Below are 18056 nucleotides of genomic sequence, written 5' to 3' on the forward strand. Positions count from 1 at the left end.
TCGCGACAAGAAAACAGTCGTAACTACACAAAAAATGCAGTGGACGCAGGAAATCGGCAAATCCGTTTAATCTGGCGCGGGCCAATGGACGCGTATTAAAGTCAAACAATTTGCATCCTGTTCGGATGACCTTTGCTGATAATACGGTCGGAGAAAATTATGGATAAAACATGTTTCTTTTAGTTAAAGCTAGAACTTCCCATACTTATTGTATTTATTTTTTTACAGTTGTAGATTATGAAAATGAGAGAAGATTTTTAAAATTTCATATATGTAATATGAAATTAAAAATAAATTAAAATAAGTCAAAAGCCGTTGGCAAAAAAGTTACAGATGATTCGATTTTTAAAATAAAAAATCGGTAATTTGTCGTTTATATATTTAAGATAACTTATTAATCACAATATTTTGTTTAAATGATTTCAATAAAATAATTATAAAAATTAGGCAAATTTATTCTGACAACGCGTTCTGATATTTAACATTAAATAAGTTTAAACTAATTTGTCATTTAAATTATAAAATAATTATCGAAGTATGAAAATAACAAAATGATTAGCTATCACTACTCCAAGAAGCGAGAAATTAAATAATGACGACTGATATTTGACCTTCTTTATACCAATAAGAATCTAAATTACCTCAATTTAACGTCCATTATTTAAGCTTCATATTCGAAAGAAATTGACATATCTCTACGTATGACAGTTTGAGTCTCGAAGAGAAGACTTTCTACACACAGTTTCCACAGGTATAAAGTAATCAAGAAAATAACAAACAGAATCAAATGAATTACTAAGCGCGGCATGATGATATCGTTCCAATATACTTGAGAGGAGTAAGCCTCTCTTTGTTTAAACCCCCTTCCACTTACACCCTTGTATCCCCCACACCACTTGACCACACCCAACCTATCATCTAACCAGTCACTGCACTAACGTCTACGAATCCATCAAATAAGTTCCACAAAACTTTAACACTTCACAATTATTATTATATGTAACAAAGGTTCATCTTCAATCAGTATTTAAATATCCTTTTATTTTATTAGCATTATTCAGGAGACGACACGACTTATTCGGTACACGGAACAACTAAAACTGCCTCGGCCCGGACGAACCGTCGCCTTATATACTATGCGCATCTCCCTCCCTTTCCCAGAATCACCCCACCTAACCCCCCCCCCTCATCCCCCCATCACACCCCCTTGCCCTCAATGCAAACCCGGGACGAGCTTCGGCTATCCTACTGCGCACTTTGCTGACCTCTACTCTTGACATGCGCCAAATTGTCGATTTTATGTTGTTAACGAACAAAGAAACTTATAATGCATTACTAGTGATACAATTCAATAAAGACCTAAAAATGACATAACAAAGTAAAGTACATAAAAACCTTACAAATAATCAAATCTTTCATAGGTGGATATGTGATCTGTAATGGGTAGATAGGCCGAAAAAATTAAGGAATTATTCAAACATATTTAAGAAAAACCCTCACCTCTTAAATTATAGAGATATTCATCAGCTTTTCGAAGACACACAATCAATGCTAATATAACAAGGAGATAGATAAAATGAGAAAAATAATTATGCGGCATGACGCCGACAAAGACGCGCTTAAACTGCAGGTTACAGGGCGGCGGCGCCCGCCGACTGCATTGCGCACGTCCCCGGGAAACGCCCCTGTGCTCCCGGGAACCCCCCTGTTAAACCCCCCGGGTGCCACCAAGCAGTGCCGGCGTTGGGGTAGGGCGTGGTAGGGCGACTGCGCCAAGGGCGTTGGTGCAATATAAGGGCGCCACAGATCTACGAATTTCAGTATTACGTAACCCTATTTAAACTCCCCCCACCCCCAACCATGGTAAAAACGGCTCTGTCCCCGGGAACCACCTCAAAAGACATGGAGCCCAGGAAGCTCTGCTTAGGGTGACCATCAATATGTTGCATTACTATCCCAAGCGTTTGCTTTTAGTAAGTCTGACAATCATTTCGATGTCAATTAGCGTTACTAAAAGCTACAGTAGCTTTCTAGAAGTCTATCTTCAAACAATTTTTTTAAACATACTCTTAACTATTATAATTTAAAATTAATAGCCGTACCGTTTAAAATGTCAAATGTAATTTAAATACTCAATGTAAATTTTGTTTTAAATGTTAATCTTACCTTGAAAAAAAAACGGCTTTTTGTAATGCAGTTACATTGTCGTAAAGTCAACGATGTAGTAAGTTACTACAATAAACTCAGTATGCACTACCATACGGCTTCTGACTTTCACAGGCCGGGAATTTTTATCGCGAGGGCGCGTCATTTTTGTAAGCTAGTCCATCTATCAGTGCAGTACTTACAAGGCGGATCCCACCCACAACCTAAAGCGCAGGGAGGCTGCAATAGCCACCCCCACCCGTTCCCCCCCTTCCAGGGATGAAATTACATTGCACATGCGTGCAGAGATTGATCGCGACTTGCAGCGCACCGCTCACCGACCACGCCCGGGGAACAGGGGTCAGATAAAGGTCGTAGATTTATAATTAACGCGAACTTACTGTAAGTTTCCACTGCCGAAACACCTGCACAAAAACATGGTGTTCCAGCAGCGAGAATCCATGATTAGCAAGTTACGATTTTCCAAAGCTATTTATTTCCCAAGGATTATTTTATATTGCATACTAGATATACATGTTTACATATGTGTACTACATACCTGTACATACACATAAACTACACATACGTTACACCACTAGCTCTTGGTATATTCCGTTCACAATCCCAATATTGTACGGTAACCATAAAAATATACAGACTAACTGATCCATAATATCCTAACGTTTGTATTTTGCGAACCTCAAATAGTTGAACTAAAAGTTCATAACGTGATGCGAAGCGATAAAAGCTTAAGCTAAGTACGTATTAAATCGCCCCTTGTGCCCCCCCTCCCCCCGCCTCCAGAATCCTCTGTGCGCAACAACGTGACTCCCGGAGGCGTCCGGGGACGACGGTATTGCGCATGCGAGAAAATATCGATTAGATGCAAATTTCAGCCCAGCTTCCCAGGCTATTTATAGTACTTCCAGAATCTTCTTTATACAGAGTGTTGAAATTTATTCCGTATGTTTTATAGCGTCGTACAAATACGAGGTTATAAGAATATTTGTCTCGACCTTTTTTTATGAGAAAATATATTCAACATACATATGTATCAACGCAGACAGTACTACGACTTATTACCAATAGGTAGCAAGTCTTGCTTGTCACGCCTGCATCTAACTGACATTTGCATACTGAATTATTGGCTACTAAAGTTTATAGGAAAATATGTCCGTAACATAGCTAATTATATTTCAAACGCAATATTGACAAATAGTTTAAATAAATGTCTCTTTTAGGTTATTTATGAGGTACAAAAAGTGATGCACTGTGAAATGTAAAAGATTTTTAAAGCTTACCACATATGTCTATTCGATGAAATGAAACTGTTTACTTCCTTTGAGGTTATAACCACCATTTTTGTTTATTCAAAATATTCTTCTATCCTATATAACGCGTCACTACACGATGTCTATTTACGCGAGGATAATTAGAATTCGAAAAGAGTCTTATTTTAATGATTCTCCATAAATAGAACGAAATTATTAATAATATTAAAATGTCCATTCAAATGCCTTGCGTTAGAGTTATTATAAAATAATCTATTAAGGCATTTTACGCTTTGATTTGACTTAAAATATATAATTCCCAATTTTTTTAAATAGATTTTTAAAATATTTCGATCGCGTTTATTTGTCTCGCGCACGGAATTAGAAATGCATTTGCATCTTGGTGCTTTAAGCTAAAGGTCCACCCTGTTCCGACATGCGCACTAAACATCTGTTGCTAGGCGGTACCCAACCTCACTTGCGCGTAGTTTGTATCGATTGATTAGCTAGTGAAATGCATAGCGTACAGTTTTTACCGTCTCAAAAATCAAAAAAATATATTTAACAGTAACAGTTTAAGATAACTGCGAAACTTATTTAGAATTCTAATTATGATTAAAATACAAACAAAGGTTTAATTATTTTTTTTTCAAAAAACCTTACCTGATGAATTGTAACTTTTGCCATAACAACAATCACTGAATAAAGTCAACACTGAACTGAATTAAAATTGTATTATATCATTGTCTTTATAGTTTTGTATTTGCAACAGGTTGTATTAAGTTTGCGTTTCGCCTCCTTGCCTGAACGTCTTTGTTGGTAAATTACTGCTCGGAGGCTTCAGAGGGAGATCCTGGGACAGCCACTCTCCGATCCGTATTTTCACCCTCCCAAAACTTCTTTAGATATGCAACCAACATTTTATAGAATCCGAAGATAATCAGGTTGATGATGACCAAGAGCAATGTTCTCTGCCTGTGCGGCGGCAAAATGTCGGACGCGTTCCTCATTTTAAAATCTTGAACTGAGTCTGCGCGTCAATCGATCAATCCTTTACCGCCTGGACACGCCTATATTTTTTTTTCACAATTAAACACACCGATTACAGGAAATTGAGAATAACGTAATTAATTATAATAATAAAGAATGTTGACACCGAAAAAAATAGTGGAGCAAGCACAAAAGTGAGAAAGAAGTATTTACATAAAAATTTTATCATATTTATATTCACTTAATTAAATCAACATTAAATTTCAAAATAAACAATAATTATTTTTAAATTGGTTAAACAACGCGAAAAGGCGCGAGAGGACGCGTCGGATCGTCACAGCGCCGAAGAGAACAATGCAACGAGTGCAGAGGGCGCCGGGTCCTTCTTGCGGGAACAGTGCGCATGCGCCAACCTGCGTCCCCCGGGGACCTTCAGCAGCCGCCATATTTTATTGATTCTCTACAATTTACCATCTTCCAAAACCGTCTCATAATTTAACCAGGTATTTAATTAGACTTTATCAAATGTTTTATTGCTGGTCGTATATTTTACTACAAAGATTTAACTGTTTTGTTTTAACCTCAAGAACCAGCAATATTTCGATAAATATACAATTTTTTTGAAAATGAAAACATCCTGCGAATATTGTTCACTAACTACAAATTAATATTTATAATCTAATTAAAAAACGTTATGGAAGAGAATTGACCTTCTCTAAAAATAATAATGTTCGTTTTTTTAAATACATAGTATTGAAAATAAAATTCTTTAATGAGATCGAGTGTAGTTTAATTTTTTTTCTAAAAAATAATAGCGAATTTAAACGATTTCAAATTAAAAAAACCTCACGACTAATACCGAATCTAATTGCAACATCTTAAAATCATTTTAGGCTATAAGCGCCTGAATACAAGACATACTCCTTTCCATTTACTTTTAAAAAATTGCATACTCAGAGATTTATTTCATGCAAGATGGCCACTGTTTAGCCTTATACGCATTAACAGGCGTCCGGATAAAGCAGGACATAGGTAGGCTTTTTGATTGCGTGTCCGGCCAAAATATTCGATGTCCGGTTGTCCGGATTTTGTTAGATATTTTACATTTGGCAAACGAGAGTGGCTGAGCGCCTCCATAATCTGAATCCTAAAAAATGTAGGGTGTCCGGTCTTTTTACTCAAATGTCCGGCCAATCTGGCCGGTCTGTCCGGTTAATTGGCGACCTGGTTACCCTACTTGCAACATAGGCGTGGTCCGAAGCTACTGATACTTGTTCAGGCCATTAATTTGCTGGGTAATGATTTGTGCGTCAACCTAATCTGGTGGCGTCTAGTATTCAATTAAAAAAAAACTCATAAGTAATACAAATTATTACCATATAAATACGCGTCTTAATATTTTTATAGAATTAAGTTGAATCTGAAGGTACTTTTAGTTTTACGCGGAATTAAAAACAAACTTAATAAGTAGCCTATGTGTTCTTCCAGACCATGTTCTACATCTGTGCCAAATTTCAGCGAGATCCATACAGCCGTTCCGGAGATACCTTCCAACAAACATCCATCCATCCATCCGTTCGCATTTATAATAATAGTATGATAGTAAGATTCAAAAGCGATACTGCGCGTTAACCCATGCAAGCGAAACTGACGTAGGTATATTTTTTTTAAGAAGTCTATATTTTATATTTCTTTCTCGCTTAATCGATGACAGTGAGCCTACGCCGCGCCGCGCCGACAGCGAGGCGGGGCCGCTGTCGGGTTGGTAAGGTGCATTTAGATGAGGGATAACCTTCAGTCATATTAAGTTGTGACACTATTATGTTTATGCCTACCGTCTGCACGTAGGTAGCGGACGCATCGCACGTATAGCATCAAACGGATTTTAATGTGGAACGTCACATCGGAAAATGCATATTAATAAACGCAACGATGATTAGGCAAAATTAATTTTCGCGATATTTTATATCGATAAAAGTCAATAGATTGCGTTTGTTCGTAAATCAATAAGTATAATTTACTAGCTGTCGTTCGCGACTCCGTCCGCTCGGATTTAAAAAAAAAACTTTATTTGGAAGCCTACGTGTTCTTCAAGATTATGTTCTACGTCTGAAAAATTTCTTTCCGTTGAGCTGCTTCGGAAATACCTTCAAACTAACATCCATCCATCTAAACATCTGCGTTTATATTATAATATTAGTAAGATAACTAATATAAAACATTCGTTGGACGTTCTCAATACCCCTAAAATTTGTTTGATCATTATTGGCGCCATCTAATATCAATTACTAGAAACTTTGATGGCATCGGAGGATGGGGTGAAAAACTGCCTTTTGCTCATTATAGATGTCAGGATGATTCCGAGAGTAGCCCTAAATGTGTAAAAATCTGTATAATGTAATCATAGTAACATTCCGTCCAATTTTACAAAAATATTAAAGCATAAGTAATTTTAAAAGATATCTTAAAATATTTTTTTACAGGTATGGATGCATTCCAATTTCGCTGTTTTAATTTATTTCTACACATTTGGTAAGGAATACATTTTTTTAAATCGCTGGAATGACGTAATAATACTTTGACAGATGACAGATGTCAACCCACCCTCGACACTAGCGCCATCTACAAAGAGCTTTCAGTTTCATCCCCATTGAACATTCATTAAACTTCCGATCACAAATAATGCTATTTTCGGATATGTGCAAATATATATTTGAAATTGAAAGCACATAAAAATTTCCAGAGCTGTTTAATTGTATCCATTATTATGTAACCGACTTTCCTCTGCTACCCGTAACGCCATCTATCGACACCATAGTTAACTAATTAGTCTTACTAAGGGCGTGTTCACAATGTATAGGTAAAGTGCTTGATAACTAATTAATTAATTAACCGATACATAATTCTTCGATACCAATAAATATTGCTTTTTATACGTTAACTACGTCATTACGGGAATTTAGTTTCAAGTATCTTAGTCAGAACTTAAATGAATAATGTAAAATAGGCCTTAAGCGCTAGGAGATAAGGCTTAATGACTTTTGTATGTATACATGTATACATGAGGTACAAAAACTTGTATACAAATGTACACTGTGTAATAAATGAGTAGGTAATATGACGAATTCTAAAATTAAGAAATACTTACCTAATGTTGCCATTTACTGTTGGATACAAATTATAATGTAAATTGTTATATAACTTTTCCATATGCGGCACAAATTAACTAAATGTCTATTAACACAAACTTAAAAAAAAAAGTTAAAATAAACATATTTATTTGAAAATAAAGTTTATTATAAGAAGGAGCAATGTTGACAGCATATAAAACATGACACTAATCAAACACAACTTTCCCAAAGAAATCATAAATATTGTCCATATCATGATGACAGTTAAAACGAATACTGATCAAATAAAAATATTGTAAAATTTATATATTAATATCGTGTACAACGCGCGTCGACTTCGCTGTGATGGGCTTAACTAAACTTGCAGTGAATGCAGTAAAAAGTGGTAGTGGAGGAGGGGGGAGCAAAAAACTATTGCCTTGCACATGCGCGGTCATATTGATCGAGTGTCCCTACCCCAAGATGGCCGGCCGTTATTGCGTCATATCATGTCACACCTATGCCCTTTATTACGTCATATTATATAAATACTAGAGATCGCCCACGACTTCGTCACCACGGTATAAAAAAAAGATAATATTATACTTAGTAGCCTAAGTGTCAAATGTGCCAAATTTCGTCTTGATCCATGCTACCTTCAAACATCCGTCCATCCATCATCCATCCATCATCTATCTAAACATTCGCATTCATAATATTAGTAAGAAGTAAGATATATGACGTTACTAATTTATAACTTGTTACATGACAATTGTCAAATGGCCGGATTCGAACCGACGACTATGTGATTGAATGACCGTTCCCTTAACCATTAGGCTATTGGCGCTTCAACTTGACTTTGTAAATAATAACTCAACGAGTTATGAATAACTGAAGAATGGTTTATAACGATAGTTACGTATGTATATGACCGCAGGTTCCCACTGCCGAGACCTTTACAACAAGATTTTTTCATCCCTCATCCCGCTTCTTACAAGTACATGCTATGAAAAATATTTTATTTGACACCCATGTTGGGGTGGTTGTAGAAAAATTTGTGATCCGCCATTTTGTGATGGCAACCATCTTGGATTTTTTTTAAATATGCTCTGCTAATAAGGACCTTTCGTTTGATACATGGTAATTTTAGGTCTTAGATTTTAGATCTACCCTTCATAAATTCAATTCTTTTTCGAGCAGAAACATTTGATTACTTTGTAACAAGTCAATTCAGCGATGGCGGCTTTCAAGCGCTGAACGGTTTAAAAGCAATCTTGTGTTCATCGCCCACTGCTCAAAATGCCACACTGCGCGTTTTTAAAAGCGTCGCGTTTTAAAAACGTAACCGTATGAACAGATACATGGAAGTACATTTGGTCAATTGAACGCGTTTTTTTTTTTGTTTTTCAATTGAATTTTGTTTTTCATGGCGTAGAAGGCGCCCGTAGGACTTCGAGCTTGGTTCAATGAGATACAAAGAATTAAAATATAATTCTGATGACTTTGAAAAACTTATTTCGATCGTTTTACAAACACTGCAAAAGCGACATGAGTTCCTGCGACTGACGAGTAGGTATGTATATATACATAGATATATGGATGTAGGAAAATGGCGTCATATGAAAATCCTACATCTCTACCTTTCGTTAGGTCTTGTCATTCGATTCTTATTCTTCCGGTGTTACATTTTTTTTTTTAATTTCTTCTTTATAGATATCTTACATCTAAATCTTACCTGGTGTTGAAAGTTTTCTTAGTAGCCGAGTAACAGTCGAAATCCTCTCAAAATTAAAAAGTACAATATGTTTGCAATAACTAAAACCAACGTTAAACGACGCCGCGGCGTCATTTCGAACCGGAAGCCCGCGCGACGCATGCGTAAGCCTTTGTTCCCGGGGTCCCGGGACCAACGACAAGAACCCTGCGCGAATCTATCGATTTGCGCAAAACGCGACAAAATCGAGATTTCGAAATTAATTATTAACAAGCAAATCAATTTAACGTTAATTAAGAGCAGAATGGAGAATCAAACATAAAATTTAATGATTACTCATTAAATATTTATGAAACAAACAAAGGAAATTTAGCAAGCAATTAAGAACACGTGTGCCTCCTACGGCGTCGGAAGCAATAATGCAGACTGCAAAGAGTCTGAAGTGTTGCAAGGGATTCGGGGATGAAAACACCCCGCCCTTCAACCCCTATCCCGCGAAGTTATTTTGTATAATGGAGTCCGCATCTGCGCGTTATTATTATATTCGGATTGTATAGTATTTTTTGAATTGATAGCTGCTTTCTTTCTGTTGTCATGCATATAATAATTAAGTGATAATATCAAAATGATAACATATGTTTATCTTTTATTCGGCTACAATGAAACCCATAAACCAAAGGGTATACTTTGACGGATCACAGACTTTGGTTCGGTTATGGATTTTTTATTTCAAGAAACGTAAAAAAAATAACGAAATATTAAGCCTTTTTCGCCATTATATGACTGGTTTAATGTTAATGTCACGCACTAAGGCTATTATATTAGTTATTCATAAATTATTAATATATATTATTTTAAATAAATGCGGTATTCTTATTATTCTACTCTTATGTGTACGTAAACAAAAAAAATAGTAAATTATTAAAAATAGTAATTAATTGATAAAATCCACGACCGAGTGTTTAAAAATTATAATGATCTAAGATTATTCTCTAATTATTAAAAATCACGAACCATAATTAATATTATTTAAAACTAGTAGCATAAGGAATCATCAAGAGAAAACGGTTACGCGCATGCGCAATTTGCTACGCACGCGCAATTATCTCGTGCCACAATGCGCAAGTACGAAAACACCCAAAGCAATACAGCGGACGCAACAAGTTATAGCTTTACAAAAAAAAAACAATTGTCAGCAGTTTTTAAAAAGGACAATTAGTCCATTCCTTTTGTCTTTAATTTTTAATAAACGCATATAGCAAGTTAAAAAAAAATCTTACCTTATTATAAATAAGCAATCAGCAGGCGAGGACACAAAATTCTTGCCGTACAGAATGTAGAAACGTACAGGACAACAAAGTTTAATAAACGTGAGGCAAACGTGTTTGGGACAGAACAAATTTGAAGGACATAAATACAGTCCGTAACTGAGAAGGTTTACATTGGGACGATTGCGAAAGAACGCAAATGTCAATATCAAGGACGAATAACAAAGGTGACAAATCGAAAAACAATAGCAAAGATTACAAGAAAAAAATATATCATCAAGAGATATAATACAAAAATAATGAGAAACACAATAAAATATATATTTGTGATAGTCATTACTTATTTTTCACTTGGTAAGGAATGTAGTACATGAAACGATACATACAATAGATATAAAGAATATATATCAGAACGAGGAAAATTCTCGCTTTTTGATTTAAACGATGAGGCATTATGTTGATAGACAAAAATGAATGTATACAAAATAATGTATAGATGAATGCACGGCAAACTCGAGCAACAGTTACACGACCACTGCAGCAGTTGCTGCATTGGCCTTTCGTTTTGGTACCCACCGCGCATGCTCAACACGCCCTCTGATTCGTAACAGCAACGGATATTTACATAACCCAGGGGCAAAAGCCAAACAATAGCCAAACGACAGAGATTCACAAATTGTTTGTCAACAGCGCAGACATATTATCTTTATCTCGGTTTCTTAAGCAAGTATTTAAATGTAAACTCTATAACGCTGTCACATGGAAAGCTGTACAAACAAAGCTTTTTAACAACGTTTGTACCTTTTACTTATTTTGATAGGGTTGTCACATTAAGACAAATAGAACGTAACATTTTTTAAATATTTTTATTAGTCAGTGTGCTGAAATACAAATACAAACTATATTTTTTAAATAATTTACTCATATTTGAAAACTTTAATATATTTCAGTATTTCGTTGCCATTTTTTAATTCAAAGTCGATATATTCGCGATTTTTTTTTTGTAATTCAACAAAGATTAATTATTAGGAGGTATGATAACAAACCCAATTGTACGTTACCATCATTAAAATTCTAGTAATGGCTGAATAGACAATCTTTGTCGATATTTTTTGTTTATTTTACTTTTTCACATTAGTTATGCCGTTTCATTTTGGAGCATTACGTATCAGTATAAAATTATTGAAGTTTATCACACATCTATAAATTAATTTAAGTTATTATGCCGATATTGGCCTGATAATAAAATACCAAATTTTACATAAAACAATTCAAACTTTTAATTTGCAAACCATACAATGTGCTTAGTGTCAACCCTGATTTTGTGCGTCAAACTCGACGCGTCGCGTCGGCAACATTCGGACAGTGTTCGCACACATACGCCGTACATGTAGTAGTGCAATCGATTCGCGCGGTAGTTGGAAGCTTTGTCTGTACCGTTTATCTACTCATGTTACGGTTGGTTTCTGAGATTAAAATCTCTGTTTAAAACATATCGTCATCCCTACCATTATCTTTGATAAAACAGTAACAATGTGTTTTAAATGGAGATTTTGTTCGTTCAAACCCACAGTTAGAATATTAAACAGAAAAGGCTACGCAAATTCAAACTTCTTATGTATAGAATGCGAACCACATTAGCAGTAATTTTTTGTGACTGAGTCACTGTTTCCCTTGAAGAGGTATTTACAGCTTCACCGGGCTTGAGGTGGCCGAGCGCAGATGCTGCTTAGTCTGAACCTCGTTTAATCTAGCAATAAATTATTGTTTTAAGAAATTTACGATTCTGAGACAAATCTCAATTAAAAATATATTGTTTTCTCTGTTTTGCCAAAGATAATGACAGGGATGTCTATATGTTTTATATACAGATTGCGATCTTATTATCTTTACTGCGACTTTTTAAAATCATGCAATAAAATGTATAGCGTCAATAGCTTAATTGTCAAGGATACGGATTTCTGATCCGATCCTATTTCTTGTAGGCTTCATGAGAAATCTGTATCAAACAAGCTATAACCATTCTAAGAATGCAAAATTTACATTTAAATAATCATTTCACCTCGTTCAGATCTTATATATAAAATTCTCGTGTCACAATTTTCGTTCCCATACTCCTCCTAAACGGCTTGAGCGATTCTCATGAAATTTTGTGAGCATATTGAGTAGGTCCGAGAGTCGGCCAACATCTATTTTTAATCCGCGGACGGAGTCGCGGGCGACAGCTAGTAACTATATATTTAAAAAACAATTGCTGTTCGTTAGTCTCGCTAAAACTCGAGATCAGTTGAACGGATTTATCTTATTTTGGTATAGAAATGTTCGTGGAGGTCTAGGGAAGGTTTAAAAGGTGAGAAAAATTTCAATAATTGCCGGGAACTAATAAAGTTCTTTTTCATTCTACGCGGATGAAGTCGCGGACGACAGCTAGTCATGAATAATCCTAAAATGCCTAAAAATGCATCAAAACATTGTTGATTTTCGACTGTGTAAGTGCTTTAAAACATATCGTTATCCTACTCTCTCTTCTCTCATTCTGTTTGAGAAAACAGAGACAACAATATAATAATTGCCGAAACAAATGTACTCTGAGCTCTACGGTCACGGTTTCAGAATGAAATTTGGAATTCATGAATACAGAAAGTATACATACTCTTTAAAATTAATCCAAAATAAATCCAGAGAGATGGTTATTTCATACGAAAGTGTGCAAAAGCTCACTAATTTACTTGTCGATGTTTAAAATGAAACCTGGTAAGGTTTCCAATTTATACTGGACCAATCAACGCACGTGATTCCGCGCATGCGCTGTTGTCTCCTGTCACCAGGTGACAGATACATGACATCTCGCAACTGTCATTTTAACCAACGAAGAAAAAAAAGAATACGAAAATGATTACAGTTAAATTAAATCTATTTTACAAGTCTCGCGGCAGAACGAGTCGCTGATTACCGTTTTACCTTGAAAATGAAAAAATGTTTTGAAATGAATGAATCTTACCCAATAGGAACTCGCTGCTTGTACGACCAAACCTTTGTTGACTTCTCAGGAACCACAGTTTGAAAAAATTAAAGTTCAACACAGAATAGTCCACTGTTTAGAAATCGAATAGATCATGGTAACGTAGTATGAAATATTTACAAATATTAATAGCAAACATTAGCAGAATGCACACGGCGATGTAGAAATATTGGCGGGGCGGCATCTTTTCTGATTATTATAGTCAACGAATTGGAAAAATTATATACACTTGTTATCAAGTCTTAGTTAATTCGCAGTACGCATGCGCGGATTCATCGATGTCGTAATGTTCAAACGCAATGGCGCCCTGTCTTTTACCTATATTCTTAAAGATATATAAATGTATACCACACAAAAGTTTACGCACAAGTAATTATGAAAAAAATTAGATCAACGAAAAACGCGAACAAAACTAAAAATACAAGACAAATCAAACCCAAAATTGTTAACCAAAATAAATGACGAAACGACATACCGTACTACTATTATACAAAACTCAGTTAAAAAAAAAACTTTTTTATTATTTGCCGGTTTTTAAAAGTTTAGAATTTTAAAAGCACGTCGATAACACGAGATGACTGACGCAGCATTGTTTGCCGTGCGCACCCCGGCGACGTTTGACACATGCGCATCGGCTACCGAGAACTTAAACCTCTGGCCGGCACAGACTATCTTTGCAATCATCCAGAAAGAAATATAGATCATCTGCTATCTTATTCAAAGATTGTTCTTAAACATTAAGCTTCCTAACCATTGCTTCAAGTTGCATTAAATGCGAAAGACCGGATTACGTCAGCGCCGTCCTTTCAGAGAGACCAAATCTCATAAGAACAATAGAATGTCGTCATGTCCAGCAATAGACTCATACAAGTGTGATGTTCTGATTCTTTTCTGATAAAAAACTGAAAAAAGGTCATGAATATCTTACTCTTACTATATCCTACTCATATTATTTTATTTATTTATTTATTTAAATGGCAATGTTTAGAAAGATGGATGTTTGTTTGAAGGTATCTCCAAAACGGCTACATGGATCTCTTTAAAACTTGGCATAGTCGTAGAACATAGCTTGGAAAAACACATAGGCTTTCATTTCTTTTTATTACATACATATTACATATATAAACCAATACATAAGGCAATTAAATCTTCGAAATTCGAGGATATTTGTCGCTGAGAGACTTGCTCAGTTTTTTAAGATGGTGAAACAGACCTATACGGTTATCATTTATCTCTATACCTTTACTGAATAGATGATTCGCGTCGACGATTCAAAGCTGTGTGTACGGAGCGAATGCTACGCAACTCTTTCGACGCAGGGGTACAATATTAGTTACCCATTGCCTTTCATATGTAACGAGAAAGTTCACGATGCAGGAAAACATCTTGTTACACACATGAAGTAACCAATCGGCCCGCGTGGTTGACTATGTCACACCAAATACAGGGTAGACTCCGATCTACTCGTGAGGATATATAAGTACCCATGATGATTATTTTCTATCATCTTTAAGAAGCCTTAACATACCAATTTCCTAAATTAATCAACCTAAATTTCATAAATAGCATTAATATATACAAGCATTTCCTTCGTTCTGGTTTTTACATGATTGCAAAATGCATCAGTCGACCAAATTCGGCCGGCCTTCGAGTTTCAACAACACAATCCTGCCAGGTTCGGGCCGCCGTTGAAAGCTCGGGCATGCGCATTAAATGTTAGTATGCAACTGCTCAGGCACTTCATAAATGGATATTCGGATACATATATCTAAAAAAGAAACTTTTTGTTTGTTAATAACCAAAAACTGTTGACGTATAACGTATTGTCTTGTACAAAAACTTAAATAAAAAAAATCGAATACCCAACTGACCAAAACTATGAATACAAAATAGCGCCATCTGTTGGTAGCTTTTGGAAACAAAGACTTAATTTTTCTTTCATAAAATATGTAAGCGGATTCTTTCAAAGACAGCTTAAGTTTGTAATACCAAAAAAAACAATATAACCGTAGAGCTCCACTGCCGCGACATTTATATTAATATATATTGTTGTCTCTGTTTTGGCAAAGAGAGTGAAAAGGAAGAAAATATGTATTAATATAAGTATCGCGGCAATTAAGTTTTACATAACGAGTACCAGTAATTATAATAGTTGTAGACGAAAACGCCAAGATGAGGTGCAGAGGTGCATCTGTGACTACCCGACTGACAGTTTTTTTTTTAATAAACCTTATAGACAAAGAAATTCAAATATCTAATTTTAACGAGTCCTGGATTTTGTGTTGTTCTGTTTATTGATATGTTTAATGTAAACAAAGGAAATTCTCACCTAATTACTGCCGTGGTCTGAACAGAAGGTTGATAAGTTGCTTCCACAGACAGAAGCTGGTCACAAACAAAAGGATAATGTATGCGAGACGGACAATCACCTCATTAATCATGATTGTAGTTTTATAAGTTATCAGGAGGCTGTGCTAAGGTCCGGACTGAAAACCTCGCAATGTACTAACTTAGTCAACAATAGCTGATCCACATGCGCGATTATATCGATTGAACCAAACACAGCTCCGACATTATGTCCAGGTTTTATCTTTCTATATGATTTTGTAAGCTGATATGGATGTTTGGTAGAAAAATTACTTCTTACTAATATTATAAATACGAATGTTTATATCGATGGATGTTTGTTTGAAGGTATCTAGAGAATGGCCGAACGGATCTCAATTAAATTTGGCATACATATAGAACATATTCTGAAAGAACATATAGGCTTTTAGTTTATATGTTTTAATTCCGAGCGGATGGAGTCGCGGGCGACCATTAGTACATGTTGCGCTAACTCTGCGTAGGGAACAGGGCAGGAAGATTCGTTCAACAAACGCATTATCTATGTATGTTTGTTGTAAAATAAACGCCTGAACGGTAGTATCGTCTGAAAATTTCTTTTAGCGATACTAAATATAAAAAAAGTGTTTTTTAAAATTATAAACGAAATTATCCCAATTGAGGGGGACGCCTACGTCGTACGTGGTTGACGAATTGAACTTGATAATAACGAAGATGTAACAAAATTTAATATTTTCTTTATTTAAAATTCAGGTAGATAGGTCATAATCATAAGCTCACTATACGTCCCCAACGAAGGGTTCGGAGCCTACCTTAAGTTAAGGGTGATGTTGCCATAGTCAACCACGCTGGCCAAGTGCAGGTTGGTTGGTAAACAGGAATAAAGGATATTATTTAAGACTAGAATTACTAAGAGATCGATGTAACAAAGAAGTCTATGCTTCTATCAAGATCAAAAACTTTAACAATACAAGATATCTATTGACAAAGGAATTATTGTTCGAGTCATATATTTTGGTGATACAATTCACAGGCGTAGGCATTTGCATGCAATCTTGATGTCGGCTACGTTCGAGCTTTAACCCTATTGTGATATTTTGGTCGGCGCCTATTGTTATAGTGAAGATATTTATCGTAAAATGTGCCTCGTGCTATGTTTTTAGGATAGGCGCTTTATTATTTAAATTACACAATACAAACACGAGTAATGAAACGTTGCATTACACCTATTTTGCTCAATACAACTTCATATGTATTTCATTAAATGTAAATAATAGTATTATATTATTAGTTACCAACCCGCACTTGGCCAGCGTGGTTGACTATGCCCTAATCACCCTTAACTTAGGGTAGGCTCCGAGCCTCTCGGTGGGGACATATAGTGAGCTGATGATGATGATGATGATTATTAGTTTGCTAGAAGAATCGTCGTTTTACTGAGGAAATACGAAAACGATATACTTTAAATTATAATTTGATTCATACGATTTCAATAAACGCAATTCCTTTGTTCTCGTATATTCCATCAAAATAGGACATGCCGAGAGGGCAGATGCAAAGCGCATGTGCAATTTGCAAGGGGCAATCAATATGGCCGGTGAGAGCATCGGTGACTCAGTGGTCAAGCACTTGACTTGCAATCTGCAGGTCCTGGGTTCGAGTCCCACCATGTACCAATATGTTTTTCGATTTCCGATTTACATATGTACATTTATCCGATGTTCTTACGGTGAAGGAAAACATCATGACGCAACCTGCACATATCTGAGAAGAAATTCAAAGATATGAGTGAAGGTCAACCAACCCGCACTTGGCCAGCGTGGTTGACTGTGGCCTCATCATCCTTAACTTAGGGTAGGCTCCGAGCCTCTCGGTGGGGACATATAGTGAGCTGATGATGATGATGATGATTATTAGTTTGCTAGAAGAATCGTCGTTTTACTGACGAAATACGAAAACGATATACTTTAAATTATAATTTGATTAAAACGATTTCAATAAACGCAATTCCTTTGTTCTCGTATATTACTTCAAACTAGGACATGCCGAGAGGGCAGATGCCAAGCGCATGTGCAATTTGCAAGGGGCAATCAATATGGCCGGTGAGAGCATCGGTGACTCAGTGGTCAAGCACTTGACTTGCAATCTGCAGGTCCTGGGTTCGAGTCCCACGATGTACCAATGTGTTTT

General features: G+C 35.8%; 1 protein-coding gene across 8 annotated transcripts in view; it reads right to left on the bottom strand.

Annotated features, from left to right (window-relative positions):
• The window catches only part of LOC106126280 (tetratricopeptide repeat protein 39B-like), a 56199-nt gene that overhangs the window by 10092 nt on the left and 28051 nt on the right, over positions 1–18056 (bottom strand). The window contains exon 1 of one of the 8 annotated variants that reach the window (XM_013323827.1): positions 9252–9544. The exons of 4 other annotated variants lie outside the window; for them this stretch is intronic. The gene's annotated coding sequence lies outside the window, so the exon portion shown is untranslated. Of the gene's footprint in view, positions 1–641; positions 1087–4079; positions 4471–7554; positions 7651–9251; positions 9545–18056 lie in introns of those variants that run through there. 3 more of the 8 variants (XM_013323826.1, XM_013323828.1, XM_013323824.1) reach the window with 3 other exon arrangements.

This window comes from Papilio xuthus, unplaced genomic scaffold, assembly GCF_000836235.2.
Source record: "Papilio xuthus unplaced genomic scaffold, Pxut_1.1 DF825017.1, whole genome shotgun sequence".
Taxonomy (NCBI): Eukaryota; Metazoa; Arthropoda; class Insecta; order Lepidoptera; family Papilionidae; genus Papilio; species Papilio xuthus.